General features: G+C 47.6%; 1 protein-coding gene across 2 annotated transcripts in view; it reads right to left on the reverse strand.

Moving 5' to 3' along the window:
* Nucleotides 1–10,850: 10,850 nt before the first annotated feature.
* The window catches only part of LOC144728964 (homeobox protein Meis1-like), a 253,698-nt gene continuing 243,920 nt past the window's right edge, over nt 10,851–20,628 (reverse strand). For both annotated transcript variants that reach the window (XM_078608760.1, XM_078608759.1), the window contains exon 13: nt 10,851–18,630. The gene's annotated coding sequence lies outside the window, so the exon portion shown is untranslated. The remainder of the gene's footprint in view (nt 18,631–20,628) is intronic.

The raw sequence follows: 20,628 nt of genomic DNA on the forward strand, positions 1-20,628 counted from the left end.
GTAAGCGTGTTTTTTAATTTGTAAAGTTGTTTATATAAGGGCGCCAGAACGCTGATGTTCTCTGCGTACATCACTCAGTCATGATTGTAATATTTCTTTAAAAAAAGTCTCCCCAACAACAATGGCAAATGTATATTGGAAGTGATATTTTTTATGTTACAATTTTTTTTTACTTTTTAATGACTTCACCTGGATTGGTTTTCTATTTTCACCTGTGGTGTGAATTTTACATTCTGGTCCATTAATCCTGAATCTGACATAAAGTGTGAACTAAATTCTCCACTGCAGATAACTATCGTCCCACTTCAGTCGTCAACATCTATTACGTCTCACAATGAATGTAGCAATGACTATTTACCCTGGTGAGCATTGCTGAGTCATTGGCCTCCCTTTCAGGAGGTACCTACTTCAGATTGTTGGCCAATTCCAACTTTGAGTGAATTTGACGGTCATCATCATCACCACTGCCACTGAACCACAATGATCGTGGTGGCACCATGAGCTTACATATTCTCCACGTGGCCGCGTGTATTTTTCTCTGGGTCCTCCGGTTTTCTCCTCCAAATTTGTAATCCACGTGTGTTTAGAGCAGTTGGCTGCTCTAGGTTTCCACGTGATCAGCCACTTCGTTGAGCTATCTTTGTGGCCAGGTCGCTTCTGAAAAAGAGCTACATAGCTCAGTGGGCCATACCTGGTAAAATAAAAAAAATAGTTTAGTTTTGCTTCCTGGGCTGTCAACTCACTAATTCCTGTCCTCATTCTGTCAAAAGTTGTATCAGCTTATCAGTCCATGTTATCACATTTGTTATCCAAATGGTGGTGGGTTATGGCCTCCTTGCTACTTTGACCATACCTTGTAAGGTGATGAAGGATATCCTCCCACTTTTGTGTCAAGTGTTCAAAGCCCAGTGTCGTTGAGAGAGATGAAGAGAGAGTGAAGCCATTCCTGTAAAACACAATGCATGTATCATCCATCGCCTGCTCCTGCGGTGCTTTAATCGTTTCATTTCACGTGGGGCTCTCTCCCGCGTTTAGGGCCCACGGTGAATTAGTGCACTTAGACAGTGACCCTAAAACCCATTGTAGCACCGTTAAAGGTCTTTCAAGCACGGTGAGGTGAACTCACTTATCGCTGGCTCATAGCAACATCACCATCACCACCGAAGACAAAGATCCCTCAATAGACTGTTGGGGCAAGTGCTGTTAGCGAGTAGGACTTTTTTAGGCCGGCCACAGCGCACGAGAGTGTAGGTGGCCAGAAACTTGCCCGGCCGCCTTTGTCTCCCGAGTGATGATGTTTACACGCCATAGCAGGTACTCGTTTGAGGCTGAGTCGACATAGAAAAGGCCGGTTTAGATAATTGTCACTGGTGTTGACCGTGAGTGGGAATCGAACCCGGGTCGCCGGGTTCGTAGTGCAGGGCGCAAACCGTTCCACATCGTCATCACCACCACCACCACCACCACCCCACAACAGCATCCAATAGCAGCACCAGTGGCCACGTTACACAGCCACGGCTTTTTCTTCACTTCTCCCTGGTTTCGACAGCCCCCTTTAACATCGCAGAAGCCGAGCCAATTTCCCCGGGAACATTGTGGCTTACGAATGCCCTCTCCCACCAAATCAGGTGAGCATTTGCTAGCACGCACCTCCGATTAGCACGGCTGGGTACGGCACGGTGCGAAAGAAGTTCAACACACAATACGTACATTTAATCCTCCCCTAAGCCCCCACTGACTGCACACGTATCCGAACGGTCAGTCCCACACGGAGGCTCTTGCGAGAGCCAAGGCCTCGTTGGTTCTCCTAAGAATAGAAGCAGTGACGCTGACTTGCCGGGCAACATCACACAGGTGCGCCACCTTTGCTACAGGTGCATGTACAGCTGTTCCACAGCACAGCTGCTACTGTCGCGACCGAGGTTCAGTGAGCTGATTTATCGTGAATTACATGCCCTCATCTGCAGATGAAGGGCATAATCACTGGGGTTCTCTGGCTCTCGTGGGCGAATAGGACGTGCAGATAATGCGTTGGCAAGATAAGCTATACCACATTTCTATACCCCCTCAAATACACATTTCATACCTGTTTCTAGGTGTCCCAAGGATGCAGTCATGTACAATCCACGAGCCCAGCCACTGCGGTGCCGAATTACAGCCGTGTGCCACCAAGTGTAGAACAACGTTCTCTTTTTGAGCCTAACAGGGCTTGACTCTGATGTTTATATTGGATTATAAAACATCGTCCGTTGCTTTAAAAAATCTGACCTTTCTCCAACGGTACATGATGTTTTGATGAGTATCAGTCGAGCGGGGTTAAGCCCGCTGGTTTAGCGAGGACTCGGTCCCAGGGGGGGAAGAGACGGCACCCCTGAGAATGAGAGGACAAGAGGCCATCCGAGCCGCCACGGCTGCCATCGGCGCTGGGGCAAAGTGGAATTGAGGCGAGGGGGAGGATGGCCTCATCCCATGACCGGTCCGGGCCCTCCCTTACCCTGAATCGGGATCACATTGAGTAGCGTGCACAGGAGAGGGGCGACTGACAACGGCAGCTGTGCCCCCTCCCCCCCTGCTCTCTCCCCTGCCCTGCTGCCCCAGGGGGAGAGTTATGAGCCCACACTGCCAAGCCCAGCGGGACTGCTTCTCACACACACATTACACACGCGCGCGGCTTCTAAGAGGGACCGTTCTTGCGGTGTCATAAAGCCACAGCCGTGCTCCGTCCGCTGCTGAATGACTGCCCTTTCCACGTAAAAACCTGAAGGAAAAGAATACACATGTTACCGCCACCGTAGCAATTCACGCTGGCTTTATATTTGACAAGTAGATACGTATGCGCATATACGTGCAATGATAATTTTAACGCGACAATTCCAACTTTGACTGGGTGGCAGTGGCGCTGTGGACGTTGTCAGTTCAAATCTAGGTCGGTGGTCGGCTCAGTCCCACGTGTCTTCAGGCTGGGCTGGAGTATGTCACGCTGATTTGTATTGCACAGCGAGAGCAACGCGTCTCTTCCTGGATGCGTGTTAATACGTGTATTTAGTTTTATAAATATATATGTTATTTATTGAATGCCGCTGCTTGGCCTTGAAATACATGTTTTAAGGTCGCTTTCATGAACTCATAAATTATTATTTATACATTTTTAATTATTATTATTATACAAAGAGGCCCAAGACAAAGCACCCTGTCACTGCGCATCCCCGTTCACAGGGCCGCATTGCGAGTTGGGAAATGACTCCGAGGAGGCGTCGCAAAAATGAAAATGACGAGACCTCAAAAGCCTCTCAAAATGATCACTCGGCGGATATTTCCTCAGCGGTGAGTACTGTCTGTACCAACGAAGTCATGGGATACCAACGTGTCAAAATGACAGTAACTGCATAACTATCAATGTTTAATTTAGTGAAGTGATTGGGGCCATCCATAAAAGACGTCACGCGATTTTGGACGATTTTTGACCCCCCCGCCCCCATATCGTCACACGGCGTCACAAAAAGTCAGACCCCCCCTCAAATATGACGTCACAAAGCTCTGCCCCCCCCCCCAAAATAAAGCATGCGTCAAATCGCTTTAAACTATTGTCATTTAATGTGGCGCTGCATTCTGATGTTGTAGGAGAAAACATTTATTAAAACGTCTATTTAATTAAGTGGAACGTGTTGTCTATATTTATTTAAAAGTTGCGCATTTTGATGTGATGTCACATTTCTCACCCCCACCCCTCGTCACACATCGTCACAAATGTCTGACCCCCCCCCCCAGGTGCGTGACGTCATTTATGGACGGCCCCATTGATGACCACTCAGAAATTGATGGGGGGCGGGAGGGGGGGTGATGGGGGAGTGGGGTGATGGGGATCGCCAACGGGGGATGTGGGGAACCACAACACTACCGATGGCCTCCATACTTCCACAAAACTAAATAAGCAGACGATGTCTCTCCACTGAAAAAATTATAAATGGAAGTATTTCTTACATGGCTCATCGGCCGCACGGTCTTCTGGGAGTGCATCACTTCAGTAGCATTGTTTCAGGACGAGCAAACTCCGAACCGGCTTCGTCACGCAGTGTCTCATCAGCGGAGTCAGGTGAGCTTGAATCGATACGACAGTTCGGGTTGCCAACCGTCCCGGATTGGCCGAGAGATTTTACCGGAATTGGCATCAATCTCCCAGTGAATACTGAAAACAATTAAAGACATTTTTTAAAATAAGAAAATAAATTCCTAATAAAATATTCCGGAATAACTTCAGCCAACCACAGTACAGTACTATACAGTATACCACCCGGATTAGATACAATAACAAGTTTCACCCTATTGATCTGTAGCCTTTAACCCACACACACTGCACATTACCGATAGATATCATACAAAGATCTCCCGTATAGCCTTAACAGGCTGCAGAAGCAAGTACTGTGATATTTAATGTGTTCACGCGACAATCATTGAATATTGACCCTCACCGACGTGAAAATGGTAACTCAACGTTTGAGTGAGTTTCATTAACGAGCACCTATGAAGGGCGCCACCGCTCCAGGCAGCTTTTGTCTCCCTCGTGGCTGAGTCGACTTAGGGGGAGGCTCAGGACCGGTGCTATCCGCCACACGACCAGGTCATCTAATAACATCAGTGGTCGCTACACAGGGCTTGTTGTAGATTTGAGGTTTCGTGACTGCAAGGGTCCATACAGTAATTTTGCTGTGATGGTTCCACCTGAAGACGGAAGCTTGTGTTGCCTCCGAAACGTCGTGATTTAATTTAATTTATTTTCTTTTTTTACCTACGTGACTTTACCGAAAAAACCAAAGAGTACAGGGCTTGTTGTTGTTTGCTGCGTACATTTTTATTTTATTTTATAAAACAAGCAATACCCCTGTTTACGACGGGGATGCGTTCCTGAATGGCGCGAACATAAAAAACAACGTCAACCGAAGAAGCAATTTACTGGGTGGGCGGTGGTGGTGGTGGTGGCGAAAGCTGAGAGGCGATGGATAACGAGACTGGATGGATAACGATGCTGTCAGCGGCGTAAGTGTGGGGTTGAGTCGACGCTAATCGGGTAGTAGCGGTGTTCATGATAAAGTGACGACGCATTTGCGACGCGACGTTAAAGGGGGAGACGCAAATCCGTCGAGCATCGTATTAGCAGCTCGTCGGACTTGACGGTTTCCCCTCTTGTGAGTGCGGCTCGCCGAGGTTTCACTCCCTCGTTGATTTGGTGAGCGTGCGACGACGAAAGCCGCCACTCTTCACCTCTCAGTCTGCGTCTTGTCGGAGCGTAGAAAAGAGATGCGAATTTAGAAGAGAGAGACAAAAACCATCACCGACTCTGAAAATATGATGACCGAACGTGTTCATTTAATCTGAAAACATCTCGAAATTAATTCGACGTGGGATGACTGTTCACGTCACATTTACAAATTCGCAATAAAATCCCCCTTTGAAGTAAAATAAAACGGAGTTCGCTTTAATATGAACTGAAGAGCTTCATTAATTCCTATTTACACATCTTCACACCGGGTAAACTTAAAAGTTGTGACACCAAGCGTGTCATTATCATGTACTCGAGTGTAGTAACAATTATACACCCATTCGCACGTGCTTTTGATCCTGGCATTCAATTGGCAGCAGTGCAACATGCGCGTTTGGATGCCGGGCTCAGTGTGCGTGCATCGGTTTAAAAATCTCTGTCGCTTACAATTTCCTCTGTCCTGGACAGAGACTGACCGCAGCGTGGTAATATTTAGTGGTGGGCACGTTGCGCTCTGAACAGGGTGACCTGAGTTCTATTCCTGGCCAACGGTTAACATCAGTGGCAAGTGATATCTGAACCGACCCGCGATGACCCAGTGTGGTGAATTACGGCCAAAGAGCTCCCATGACCGACAAAGAATAGGGAGGCCTTGATTCAGCAGTAGATTGACAAACATCTGAAATGATAATCTATCATTACCGCGGTAATAAGAACGGAGTGGTAGCCAAGGAACGGAATGGATGTGCAGCGATTACATGTTTTTTGTGCAGGTGCTATCGGTGAATTGTCACATCGCAAGATTGTGAAATGTGGTGCAGGCTTGAGGAGGCCTTCATCCAGCAGTGGATTGAACATGGGTGTCGATAGTTATTTAACATGTGTGTACCCTCAACTTGCTACAGTTTAATTGACTATTCTGCGGGGAGCTGACCTCTATAACTCTGCACACAATTGTCATCTATTAAGCAACAAAACTCGGACTAAATCGAATTTTGCATCTTATAGTCATCCAAACATTATGAAATCAATTGAGTTCGTATGAACTCCACTGATTTTTTTGTATTTGTTCATATGACATTCATTGACCCTCAGCTAATGTGAATCCTGTTTTAAAAAATGGGACTAAGCGTTAGATTGAGTTCCATTACCAGGTCCTTGCTGCATTAATTTGCAACGACGTCTCTGGATATTGATCCGACGAGATGAATGTATTCTATTTCACTCATTTAGGGGGTTGTCCAGCTCCTGCTGGGAGGAATTAACCGCCGTTACAAATGAGCCATTGTAGGTAATTTTAAAATTTAAAATCCATTAACGCGCACCAAGATGAAAACATACATAGGCGGCGGAGTGTTATGGGATAATGAGACCCTGACACAAGACATGCTTTTGCCGGTGATGCCTACCCATTACATCTGACGGCACATTAAGCTCCAGAGCAAGGCCAAGCGGCGGCACGCGGACTGTCAACACCAATCGCATCTATCTGCCGAATTCGATGGAGGCAGCTATGTCCGCTACGCTTCCCAACTCACGCTCGGGCTCGGCATAAAATCTGAACACCCTTGTTGGGTTTTTCGGGGGGGGGGGGCGGCGGGGAAATTGTTCGGCGCAAGGCTGGCGTGGAAGCTTCGGTTGGCTCAGCGGGGGAATCAATTCTCGCGTGGCGCCGGTGTGACCTGTCATATTGTCTCAGCTTGCCGAGGTGCGCAGGGAGGTTGGGAGTTTGCCCGCGGCTCTTCAGCGCCCCGACGGCGACAGGGCAACGGCTCATTTGCGTGCTACGGGGTTGCCTCCGGGGGCATTCGGCGCTGTTTGCGATCGCCTTCCACGAGCCCGGACAACAACAAAAACGCCGGGGGCATCGGCAGACACCCAAGTAGGCGGACGCGCCGCGCCGATCTGAGGCTTGTTTCCGCCGCGTGGCCTGCGCCAGGTGTGGGTCCGTGGCCGAGACGGGGAGAAGGTTCAGTGTGATGGTACTCTTAGGCTTTTCGGTAAAGTCACGTAGGTAAACAAATAAAATTAATAGAAGTAATAATAGAAATAAAATAATACATTTTATTAATTTTATTTGTATACTTTTTTACTTACGTGACTTTACCGAAAAAGCCTGAGAGTATGAATCCTTGCAGTCACGAAAGCTTCAAATCTAGAATCAGTGTGATGGGTTGTGCAATGGGTGCAGAGTGCAGGGGACAGGGTGGTGATTTTGTGCCGCCGTGTACAGTCAAAGTGGTTTCATTCGACCGCACAAGGATGGGGTTTGTTGTTGTTGTTGTGTTTAAGGCAAACCCTCGGCAATGGAGCAATGGGAGGGCAATTTGTGGGAGTGCATTGCACATCTGCGAATACGAGATTCGTAGCTTATCGGATTTCTCCAGTCTATAGAAATACAACAATTTTCCTGGTTGAATTTGAGCTATACAATCCCATGGGCATGTGGCGTTATTAAATAAAGGCAATCGTCATACGTCACATTATACATTGATCAACATATATCTACGTGCGAATAAATGCCAATCAGAGACTCTAGTAAGTGGGCTTGGGCACAACCCGTTGTCCAGCAGGGCATGATGGCAGATGGTGCAGTCTGGTGCCTGTGCCCCAGAAGGCAACCCCTGCGGAGATGGAGCAAAGGGATCAACTCACGTGCGGGAGCGAGACGGATTGTGGCGTTCCTGCGGGAACGTTGCGGGAGGCCTTCAACTAGCAGTCGATAGAACATGGCTGACGATAATAGTTTGTAAAGCAGCATGATGCACAATTGCGATTTTCAAAAAACGAAACTATAATTTTTTTATTTTACCAGGTAAGGCCCACTGCGCTATATAGCTCTTTTCAGAAGCGACCTGGCCACAAATGATAGCTCAACGAAGTGGCTTACCACATAGAAATGTATTACAGCCAAAGACTCTAAACGCACGTTGCTACTAAATGTGGTGGGAAAAACCAGAGGACCCGGAGAAAAATCCACGCGACCACGGGGAGAACATGCAAACTCCAAATATACAGCAGACCACAGTATTATCATCGAACCCACGACTTGTTGTACACTAGGCGAGGTAGTTTAACATCTCGCCACCGTGGCACCCACCATGCTATCTTTTGTCTCATCGGCAAACGAACACAGACCATTTTTGTTCATCACAGCTGAAACGATTAACATTCGCATCTGTCTTCACTCGCTGCGCAGCCGTAGAGAACGCCCGGTCGGCCGAGAGCAGCAACACTCCATGTGTGGGGGACTTGGAGAGAGATGGGGGGGGGCATAATTGCAGTGGTGTTTGTACTCACATCATGGGACCTTTTTTGCCAGCATCAAATTATGAAAAACAAGAATGGGTTTTACCCTGTCTGCCAATAAAACAGGATTGTGTTGAGATGTTCAAACATCTTGTACGGAATCAAGTCTGCATTAACCACACGAGCTTGTGGTGAACATGCAAACCAACATCTATTTGGTGTTTGAACATCTTAACACCTGTTCTGTTCTCTTTGGTTCTTTCGGTGAAGTCACGTGGGTAGAAACATGTATAATAAACCACGACGTTTCGATCGCAATCGTCATCAGGTGGAAAGATACAGCAGTAGAACTGCTGTTGCTGCTGCAACAAGAGGTTATATATAGGTTTGAGGTGGGTGTCACCCAAGGGTAAGGGGCCGCCCATAAATGACGTCATGAGATTTTGGACGATTCTTGACCCCCACCCCTCGTCACACGGCGTCACAAAAAGTCAGACCCCCCTCAAATATGACGTCACAAAGCTCTGCCCCCCCCCCCCCTAAAAAAAAAACATATTTACATTTTGAAAATAAAACATGCTTCAAATCGCTTTAAACTATTGTCATTGTAGAGCGTATTTAATGTGGCACTGCACTCTGATGTTGTAGGAGTGTTGTTATAACAATTAGCGTTGTTTTAACAATTCTAGATTTATTTAAAGTTGCGCATTTTGATGTGACGTCACACTTCTCAAACCCCACCCCTCGTCACAAATGTCTGACCACCCCCCCCCCTAGGTGCGTGACGTCCTTAATGGACGGCCCCTAAGTAGGCGGGGTCAGAGATGGAAAGGAGTCCCATCGCCGCACGCACGCACAGCAGCTGCGTTAAAGGGAGAGAGATTGGCATGTCAATGTCAACGAGTACAATGGGAAGTGAGCCCCCGTCGTCGCACACGAACACCGTCGCGCAGCCCGTTCTGTTGCCAGAAATTGCAACAACTATTCTTGTTTTTCATACTTTTATACTGTCAAAAAAAAGGTCCCACGATACAGCTGCTCACCCCGAGCTGTAAATGCTCTGGTAGTGGCATTGTTCTTGTCCTGCTCACCTTTAGGCGCTCTCTGCTCTGACACTGGTGACTGGGCCATAAATAAGGTGGTCTCTAGTATAGGCCAATCAGTTTCAAAGACAATGCATATACTATGAGAGCATATTTATTTGCCTGAAAGCTAATACCTATTCTAGTTTTTCATACGTGTTTGTACTCAGTGTGTACTCACCCGTGGGACGCGCCTTACAAATGTCTTCTCTGTCTTCCGATGAGCAGCTGGAATGCACGTGGCCAAAGGGGCAGAGCTCTCATTGGCGGTCTTCTTTTATATTGTGGATTTTGAAGAAGGAAGAAAAAATAACTCCTTTCACTGCACGGTGAAATAAAGTTGTTAAGTGTGGACTCTTGTGATGAGAGACTTGGGATGATGAGACTGCATTTCAACGGGAAAGACTAAAGAGCCCGAGTATAAGCAGTGTTGAATGTTGCTTGTGCGGAGATGCAGGAAGAAGCCATTATCCTCCGCATTCCCATTGTGGAAGGTGGCACTCATTACACACAAAGTGCTTGCCACAAATTAAGCACGATATCTTGCTGATCTCGTCAAGGAGTAGAAACCCTCACACGAGCACCGGCCATCCCACAAAGACGATCCCTGCTTCACATGCTAAAAGATGCGATTTTACGGCCGTCTGGAACACTCTTCCTTCCAATATTAGGAAGCCACTGGAGCTATGCACTTTTAAATCTAGATTGAAAACTAATTTCTTTAGAACTGTTTAGTTTAGTTTGTTGTCCTTCCCCCGCACCTCCGATGAACACGGTTGACAACGTACGGTGCGAAATAAGTTAAACTTAGATACACAGATGTCTGCCAACCGTGCTACTTGTTAATTTCATCGTTGTAATCCTGAGTTCTCCCATTGTTGTACAAGCCTTCAACAATGTAATTGCTTGCAATTTAAATCGTTGCATTTCTGTTTTTCCCGTTTCAATCTGCCAGGCAGCTCGTGGTGCCAGTTGCAAATAACGTTTTTCATTTCATGATCAAAATCTTACTGGCAGTAGACAGTCACGAGGGGAATAAATACTGTGGTCCTTGACAGCTTATATCCACCCCTACAATGAGTATGGGCTCCTGTTGCTGGTCCCATGCAGAGGGTCTTACTTTATATGTGCAGCCAAACAATTATTAACACACGTGGCCAAACTCCAACAACGAAATCCAGACGTACAGAACATGGAAAAAAAGCAGCGACGATAGCATTAACATTGAAGACAAATTGCAAAGAATCAAAATGACACGCCAATTCAATGTTCCGTGTCGTCTCTATATTACAGTATTCAACATCCACTGCTATGTACAAGTGAAGCTAATGAATGCCATACACAATGTCCCGTACACCAGAAAAATCAATGCAACATTGGTACAACGGTTGGACCTTACTCCTGGCAACGTAACGTCGGGGTCCCGCCACAGGATGCAAAAGTTTTCGTACCGCCGGCTCGCCAAATCGCTTCTCCAAAATCACAAACAGCACTCTCCTCTGGCGGCCGTTACGTACGACGCAAAGGTTCAGTGCGAGTACGAGTATCTGTTGCCGTGCGCCCACACAAACATACAATTCAAAGTACATGTTTTGCTTTGTGAGAAAATGAAATTGACAAGTTTGAATGAAGCCACTGAAAGAAAAAAAATATCGTAAACGCATCGAGTGCTGAATCACAATTGCAAGGTCACAAGTTCAAATCCCGGTTGGGGGGCCGACTCAAGCGTGCGATTCCCGCGGTCATTAAAAACGAGTACAACTTTGTGGAACGCCAACAAAAGTGATCGTGTCATGGAGAGACCAGTCTCATCCAGGGTAATGTGGAGTTTCCACCACTGGCTGAGGGCCACAGAAGGTGGCGAATGACGCCTCGTTGCTCGTTTGAGCAGGGAGACACTTCGCCTCCACGTGGCTTTCATATTCGATATCTCCGGGTGATTCTTAGGAGACATTTGCATTAAAATGGCATTCTGCCACTTATTAGTGGCATTTTTTTTACGGGCTGCTCTTCGCTGACGAGACAAAGTAAAGTCAAAACCAACCGCTGGGTGGCCCATGAGCTAAAGAGGTCATGCTACACCGTATTCTAAACCGTTTTACATGTTTGTATGTGTGCACACATATGAATATATGCATGCATGGCATAGCACTAAATCTCCCCAGAAACAGAATTCCCTCTTGTTAAACTTTTAAAAACATGTTTTTTTGTTAAGGGTTGTTTTTTTAACCCCCAAACACAATAACAACCCCCCCACCACCACCCGCATTGTAGACAATATTTGTGTTATCAGCCTGGATGGGATTTACTGTCCTAGAGAGTGGAGAGAGCATGCCGAGAAGAGGGAGAGTGCACTGGTAAAGTGAGTACGCCTTAGTTTTTTTGTTTTCTTCAAACCCAGTCTTGACTCAGCCTATCAGCTTCCCATGGTAAATACAATGAGTACCACTTTGTGAACTCAGCAGTGGTTGCCCTATCGATAGGCTCGCTCCAGCCATAGGAATGAGGAATTTCCACCACTGGCTCTGGGCTGTAAGCAGGAAATAAGCACCACCTCAAAATATCTTTGTGCAAGAAACCTGATTTATGATTCAAAGGTGGGATAGATTTAGAGTTAATTGTATGTTTGGCAGGAAATGCTTTGCTCAGTTAATGAGCCTTAACATCCACTCGTCACTTATCCATATCCTCAGCAACACACACAAACCAATGTGTTGATGAGTTACAAACACCACTTGAGTTTGGGTTCGACCCCGACGCCTGCTTTATATTTGGAGTTGCGTGTCTCTGTTTCCGTGGTCGCGTGGATTTTTCTCCGGGTCCTCGAGTTTTTCCCACCACATTTAGTAGCAACATGCGTTTAGAGTATTTGACTGATATACATTTCCACGTGACAAGCCACTTCGTTGAGCTATCATTTGTGGCCAGGTCGCTTCTGAAAAAGAGCTATATAGCTCATCGTGCCTTTCTTGGTGAAGTAAAAATTGTTTATCGTTTACTTTTAGCTGAGTTCACCAGCTTTTGATCAGAATTTACACACATCTCCAACTGTGAACGCAAGATCGCTTCGTGCCTTTTTTGCCCTCTCATTCCCGAGGCACAAGTAAATCATTCGACGTGAAGTTTTTTAGCTGTGTTGTGCGTCTGCGTGTGTGCGCCATTTTGTTTGGGGTTGACGGTGACGTAACGTGTAGCAGCACACTTTGCTGATGATCCCTGGACACCTGAGTTTGACTCCCGTCCGTGGATAATATCAGTGACAGAGTGGTATCTCGACAAGCTGTGGGCCCTCCGCAAAAGAGACAGCCTCAAATGACCACCTGGTGCAGTGTGTGGACATTATCACTGGGGGTGATCAAGATAGCCAGGCAAGCCGTTAGCCCCTACTCGCCAGCTATGTATTATACATTGGCAAAAAATATATTGTTGCAAACACCTCCTATAAGAATAATTATGAGATATTTCCATTACATGGAATAAATTTACAGCCTGCTAGCAACAAACATTTAATTATACGGAAAAAACCCAACACTGCCAACGTTTATAAACGTTAAATCGACGTGCCACTGAATCATGTGAACGGGAGCACAGATGCGAATGTACGAATTGTTACAGCTCTGATAAATAACCACGCCATTGCCAAAGTCAAACGAGCCTCAAATAATGCGCGCACATACTGCGTCGAGGTTCTCTCGCACCGTACGTAGCCCACCGTGCTCGACAAAGAGTGCCAACACTGAGCTCGTGCTCAGTGTCTCAGCGGCCACGCCAACCACGGCACCTCGGCATCGACAGAGCCAGCTGGTGCTGCACACGCGACATCAGCAATCACAAATCCTTCAATTACAGCATCGGGGAGAATCGCAGTTCAGGATGAAACACACAATTATGTATATATATACTGCCAGTGCGCGTTGAGTAAATATTGCAACTATCTTCACGGGGGGCACTACCGCTTGAGGTAAAAACCACGGCATGCATCGCACCTCACTTTACTGGTTCTGGCGACAGCTGTTTTGATGCCACTGCTGTGAAAAATGTCACGCAGAGTTGCACGCCGATTGAGCACATCGTTTATAGACACCGACAGTCACCTCGCTCGCACAGCGGCTCGGCGGTGGCGCATTCGCCGCTGTGGAGCAAGAGGTTCTCGGTTCGAATCCGGCAGCCCGCCCTGGTTAATACCGCGGCGTGCGTATCAAACATAGTGGACGTGAACCTTACCAGTTGACATTCACGATAGTTAATCGGGAGATCGTGGTTGGCTATCCTCTGACTCAAAACGAAAAGGCCATTGTGTGCTGGCGTTATGGTCCAAACTTTTCAAATTCAAACCAAATTGAGATTTACACATTACAATCTTAGCCCACTACTGGCAGGTACGTGCTCCCTTTTGCAGGCCGGCGCTCAGTCGCCGTGTGCCACACAGAGGGACAGCTGGCAGCCACTGGGGGGGTGGTGCCCTTCGAATGTTTGAGATGTCACGTGATGCAAGCTGCTGGGAAATTTAAGCTCGGTATAACTGAAAAAAAGTATTATTATTTTACAATTAACGACGAGTTGGAGGTACTGTTCACTGGGCGGTAGAGTAAACGTCAAGTTCCTGGGATCATGTGAACAGAACGGTGGGGACAGCGCACGTCGACGACGATGAGCCCAGCTTGGGCTGCAACATCTCGTTCTTTCATTTACTTCCCTGCGTTGTTTTGCATGCACACAGTGCATGTTGTTCCGCGGGCAACGGATGTAAAAATACAGGACACCACATCACTCGACACGCTGACATCATGTGAAATTAATTTGAATGCGACGTACGCCTATTTAGATTTCCCAACCCCCAACGCTGAACATAAAAGCAAGATGTGTCATCTCACTGGACTCATTCACTTGGATCACGTGAACGTGATGTGTGCATGTGCAGGGACGCAACCACGATAGGGGGATGTGGCAGCGATATGCGACACATAGGGGCCCAGTTGGCAACGAGGGGCCCCAGAATCAACAGATGAACAAAGTACGAAAACAATGTTAAGACAAAATGAGTGTTAACAAAAAATGTATATTCGTTAAAAATTACCAGCCGGTGCTACCGTGGATCAAGCCGGATTAACGCGTCTGGCGTTTGTAGCAAGAGACAAGCGTGAAGTTGCGTAATCCACCACCCCCTTTTGAGGAAATCCTAGACCGATGGTGCCGGCATGCAATGAAGACGCACGATAAGTTAATTGTGAGCATTGTACCACCACATATTTTTTGTTTATTAATAGGAATACCGTCAAATGTAAATGTATACGGGGTTAAAAACATCGGTAGCTATTTCAGTGAAAGTGAGTCGGGAGAAAGAAGGGGGGGGGCACAATCGTATCTTGCATAGCCCCCCCCCCCGTTGAAATAGGTCGTAGCGCCCCTTGTGTATATGTATGTGTGTATGTATGTGTGTATGTATGTGTGTATGTATGTGTGTACAGGCATAGATACTGGCCACCCACCCCGTCATGTGCTGTCGGCCATCACAGGTGCTCTCAAACAGCACTTGCCCCAACAGTCTGTTACAGGCTATACGGGGGATCTTTGTCTTTGTGTATGTGTGTACGTAGCAAATGTATGAATGTGCGCGTATTGGGATACTGTGTAGGGAAATGATACCCAGATAACCGTGCGGCCAGCTCTTGCCGAGTTTCGCAGAGCCAATGGCTTTATGCCTGCACCCGCCCAGGACACGGCGCGTGAAAACGACCCCAAACTGCACCAGGCACCAGCTGCTGCTGCACGGTGACGCATCCGGACCCCTGGTGACATCGCTCTCAAGAACAGGCCACAGCGCCTCGTTTCAAATTCCAAATCAGAACTTTAAAAAGTATTCAATATTTTCCCACGACAAAATGGTATTTTGTTTCAAAGCAACGATTGGCACATCGGTGCCTCTTGCAAAAACGATTACTTGTGGTGCCATACGACGGGCATTGAGGTTTCGTCTCTAGTATCTTCGCGCGGCTTGAACTCACCTGGAGAGGCGCTGACAATGGCTAAAACCACCGGACCTCAATTCACAGTCCTGCCACTTCTGTCGTCAATGCTCACAGATGGCTGATGCCATTATCAAAGTGACTGAACTTACGATGAAAAGGGTAACAACTTCAAATTCTAGATAAGGGTCCAACTATGGCTATCCTAACTCTTTGGTTCTTTTGGTAAAGTCACGTCGTGATTTATTTTATACCGACGTGACTTTACCGAAAGAACTAAAGAGTATGGATGCCTGCAGTCACGAAAGCTTCAATTCAAGATCTGCCTATCCTGTTTGACACGTAGGAGGCTTTCGCGAACACTATTATTCACAAGAAAGGTTTTTTGGGTGAGATTGCGTAAGAATAAATGTGTCGTCAACCCGCTACCACCTGACACAGCCAATCAGTACGGTTTGTCACGTAAACAAAACCTACTAAATTGTTACTACTTCAGCCCACCGGTGTGTTGGAGAGTAAAACCACAAAATGTTAAAACATCGGCGATCCTGCCGATGGCGTCCGTGCAATGAGTGCCACTTTTGGATGGTCAGCAGCGGTCGTCCTCTGAAGAGTGACCCCCTCCCCCCCAACCAGAGGAATAGAGACGTGTGGCACACGATCATTGCTCACTTGAGCACAGGGAGACACTTTAACTTGCACTGGAACATTCAGTGAATACAATTTACAAAGGTCCGGTGTCATATTAACAACGCAGCAACCTTGGTGGTTTATGCAGGCGAGTCGTGGGTTCATCGCAATAGCCTGCTACAATTCACAAAAAAAAGCCACCCTGTAAAATGTTGGATGGTCGTTTAATTTGGCCTAGCCTATCTCGCGAGAGCCTTAATCGGACGATGGTAGATTAGCACCTTGGGCTACGTACGGTGCGAAAGAAGTTCAACATGCATGCATATATTGCAAAGCTCTCCTTGAAACTGCGTGAATTGGAGCACCGCTTGGTATCAGAGCAAGAGAAATGCGTTTAGGACCCTGCAATCGATCGGGGACTCTTCTCTGGTGATGGTGCCACCCACGCTGCCACGGGAGGTGGTCTCATGGATGTCAAGATCACGTGACCTAGCTCATTACTCGATATACGGCAAAGAGTCGTGTCGAGCAGTATTTGGGATTCTGAAGATCACTGTGATCAATTCTGGTGTGTCTGTGTTTATAACGCGGCTGAAATGAATACATGATGGTAATTATCCGCATGTTGTCAATGATTTTGAAATGATTGAACTTCGTGTTTGTTTTTCTACGTGGGTCACCAAGTCCAAAAAAACGGTGTGGCCCAAACGTTCAAGCCAGAAATTTCAACATATATGAGATATTGTTACGGGTGCACCAACGTTAGGTTGGCCACATTTGCTTAATGTCCCCTAGTCTATATGTACATTACAATTACAAACGCTACAACAGTGGCAAAGGATTATGCCTCCCGCGAAGAATGTGTTTTTTTTAAAGAACTTTTTTGTTGCTTCCCCGTTCCAAAGCAGTTATAATAAAATGATGAGAGACGTCGTGAACCGAAATGTCAACAGTGAGTTCCGAATACAAAGTTGGGGCGCGTGAAGGAAAACATCATCTCAACACCGCCGCGAAACTTGTGTCCACCCCCCATCCCACCATGGTCGACGATACGGGGCCCTCCCAGGCGCCGCGTCGCCGGCGCAGTGCGACAATCCCAACGCTCATTACAGCGGGCGACGGAGAAAAGGGAAACAAGAAGATAAAAACGCGCAGACGCACATCACAGGCGATTGAGAATGATCAGTACACGCGAGAGAAGGAGTGGGAGGAGGGGGGTGGGGGTCTTGGCTCACACTCGAGACGCGGGACGCACGACACACACAGTGTGGAACCAAAGACAAAGCGATCGACACACGTCTCGCTGCGCTCACGGTGGTGGGTGGGGGGGGATACGGCGCACCGAAGCGGGCGGGGGGGTATATATAAATTAGTTCCTTCTCCGTCATCACACTACGGCACAACAGCATTTATAGCACGGACGTTTATCCAGCCTTTGTTTATTTACGTAATGCAATCACCTCCTCCTTAAAGTCGTTCACTTAAATAATCTCCGAGAAAAAGTGAGGGAGTCCACGCTTTCTTTTTGGCGACGTCATCTCGTGTTGGTGGGAAGGGGGCGGGGGGGGGTCAAGGACTCGTGGGGGTCACGGCGCAGTGGGGGTCACGGGAATCATTCCCCACCCCCCCCCCCGACTCCCCCCCAGTGTGGGTCCGAGGTGCTCCACCCCCTCCGTCGTGAGTCCAGTCCGGCGGTGCAGGGGCACAAGGAGCCATCAGGCAGAGCGCCTCCATGCCGCTGGCTTGCCCACGTCTCCTCAAGCAAGGGGAACTTCTCCTTCCGTCATCTTCGCCAGGACCCACACCACCCCCACCCCCTTCAATGGCATCCGTTCAAGCGCCACTTTTTCAACCCAAAGTCACTGGGGTGCTGGGAGAAAGAAAAAGATGGGCAGTAACTTTTGCCTGTTTACTTTTACTTGACACTGTCGAATGGGCAAACGATTTACCGGTGGGGCACGCTCTCTATGTCATCGCACATCCACACATCTACTTTTTTTCCATCTCAAAATTTAAGTCAGCATCTTGCACCGCGCGAAAAGGAATAGAGAATGTGCCGCACGGTACTTCTCGAGTGTTGCATTTAAGAGGACGATGGCTTTTTTTGTTCCCCGCGATCGCAAAGCGTGGCCGGCAAATTCCGACGGACGGAACGCTTGGAAAACGACGACGGCGGCGACGACGACGACGACGACGGCGAGGGGATCTCGGGCCCTTGCCGTCAGGCCGTCGCCGGGCCTCGGAGTCGCCTGGGCCGTCTTGCTCGAGGGTTCGTGCGTGTTTAGGAATGTACGACGTGTGACGACGCAGGAGCTGCGTCGGCGGTCGGGAGGACGGAGCAGGACGGAGGGGATGGATGGAGGGAGGTGGAGAGAAAGGGGGTGGGGGCGTTGAGCAGCGTCGATGTACGCTGGCCCACATCGAAAGGCAGTGGAGGCTGAATGACCTGCATGTGCACAAAGACACACGTTCAACAGATTTATTGATAAGACATACATGCATACGTATGTTGAACTTCTTTCGCACCGTACGTAGCCAACCATACTAATCGGAGGTGCGGGGGAAGGACACCAAACTAAACACAAAACGCAGTTCTCATGACATGAGTTTTCAATCGAGATGAGTTTACACTTTATAGCTCTAGTAGCTTCCTAATATGCTTTCACGTGTTGAAGAACTATATTTTTTCGAAGGGACAGACTCGCAAAATGTACTTCAGCCAAGTCCCCTGGCTCATCTGCTTGACGGGGGAGGGGGGGGGCTTACCGAGTTTGTTCTGAGATTATGGAACAATCTTCCAGTGATACTTTGGTAAAGTCCTTCCATATCTGATTTAAAGTCTGGCCCCAACGCATGGACTCTTCAACACGCTGGTCGGTTCTCAGCGCTCTCTTTATTAAGACTGTACCCTTTGTCATTCGGGTGATTGACAGGTCTTCACACGCCGTGACCCGTCATGGCGTCTTTTGAGCATACTTCACCACGCTGGTTGACAGCACAGGTTCGAATATCGGGAATCGAACTGAGATCGCCGGGTTCATGGCACCGCCGTTCAATATCAACGTTCAATAAAAAAGTGTTTGATAAATAACAAGCGAGTGGTCTGTTGGAGATGCCTGGCCTACTCCGTAACGAGTATGTGTGTGTGCGTTTCTTTTTAAACCTCGACTTTTAAGCAAGGTGTATTCTAAGCGATAGCTGTGAAATCAGCGCCATAAAATGAACACGATTGTTTGGGGTGACAACAGCTGCCGGTGGCCTGCCGAAGGCGCTCCACGAGCGATATGCCTCATTGCACTAAGCGCCGTGCGTGCGTTCAAAGGCTCGGAAATACCTTTACAGGGCGTCTGCCGAGTAAGTAAAAAAAAATATGCGCACCATTAGATTGCCCTTAGTGCAGCGCAGTTAAACAGAAACACATTGAACATGCTGAGCACTGAAATGTGAAGCGTTTTTCATCGCGCTGGCACCCACAAGCCATTACTATTGTTGTTGTTATGGGATGTGTTAAAGCTTCCCGTGTCTCGCGCCTGCATTACGGAGCTCCACCATATCATCTTTTACGGCTGAAATAAATTCGATTTACTACCCTTTATGATTTCGCTTATTTGCACTTTGCATGTTGTTCCTGCTCTCGCTGCGTGACCACGTGTTTGGATTTGTACGTGCTCTAACCCAAAAAAAACCTCTTATTATGGGTGATATTGGTCGCGAAAGCCTACGTGTTAAACTGTTTGGATTTTGCCCGTATAGTATTTGCTCCCTGAGTGTCCGTTGCAATAAAAATGCTGATCTCAGTCGGTTCTTATCATCATCGTCAGCAGCAGCAGCAACCGTGGTCTATCCACTGCTAGATGAAGGCCTTCCCGAGCCACTGCTGCATCTCACGATCCTGCGATGTAGTAATCCACCCAGCACCTGCTCCCGAAATGATTTTATCACTCCATTTCCTTTGCGGACACCCTCTTGTAGCCATTCCATCCCTTGGCAACCATTCCAGTATTAGTCTTGGACCCCTGGCCGCCATTCTCTTCGAGCGATGCGTCCTGCCCAAGTCCACTCACTTTCCTTAACAGTTCGATTCATCACCATTGGAGCCTCCTTTGCCAGTAGCAAAATATAAATGCTTACCCCGAGCTCTCATACTCTGATGGTGCATTGTCTTTGAGTTGTGCGCCTTTTGGCGTCATCTGGTCCAACACCATGTGAGACTAGGCTCAAAGGAAAGCTGTCTCGGGTGTGGACCAATCAATTTCAAAGACAGTGCATATATTATCAGAGTTGTGTTTTTTGTTTGCATTCCGACTGCAGGTATTGTGGTCAATGCAAACATGACTCCTTGTAAAAAAAGGTGTCAGTTTTGTTGCCAGATAAAATGCTAAAAAAACAATTAGCAATTATCAGTTCGATTCATGTCGTTATCGTGCGCACGCGTGTTCTCTAA

This window comes from Lampetra planeri, chromosome 30 (genome assembly GCF_965212315.1).
Source record: "Lampetra planeri chromosome 30, kcLamPlan1.2.h2, whole genome shotgun sequence".
Lineage (NCBI taxonomy): Eukaryota > Metazoa > Chordata > Hyperoartia > Petromyzontiformes > Petromyzontidae > Lampetra > Lampetra planeri.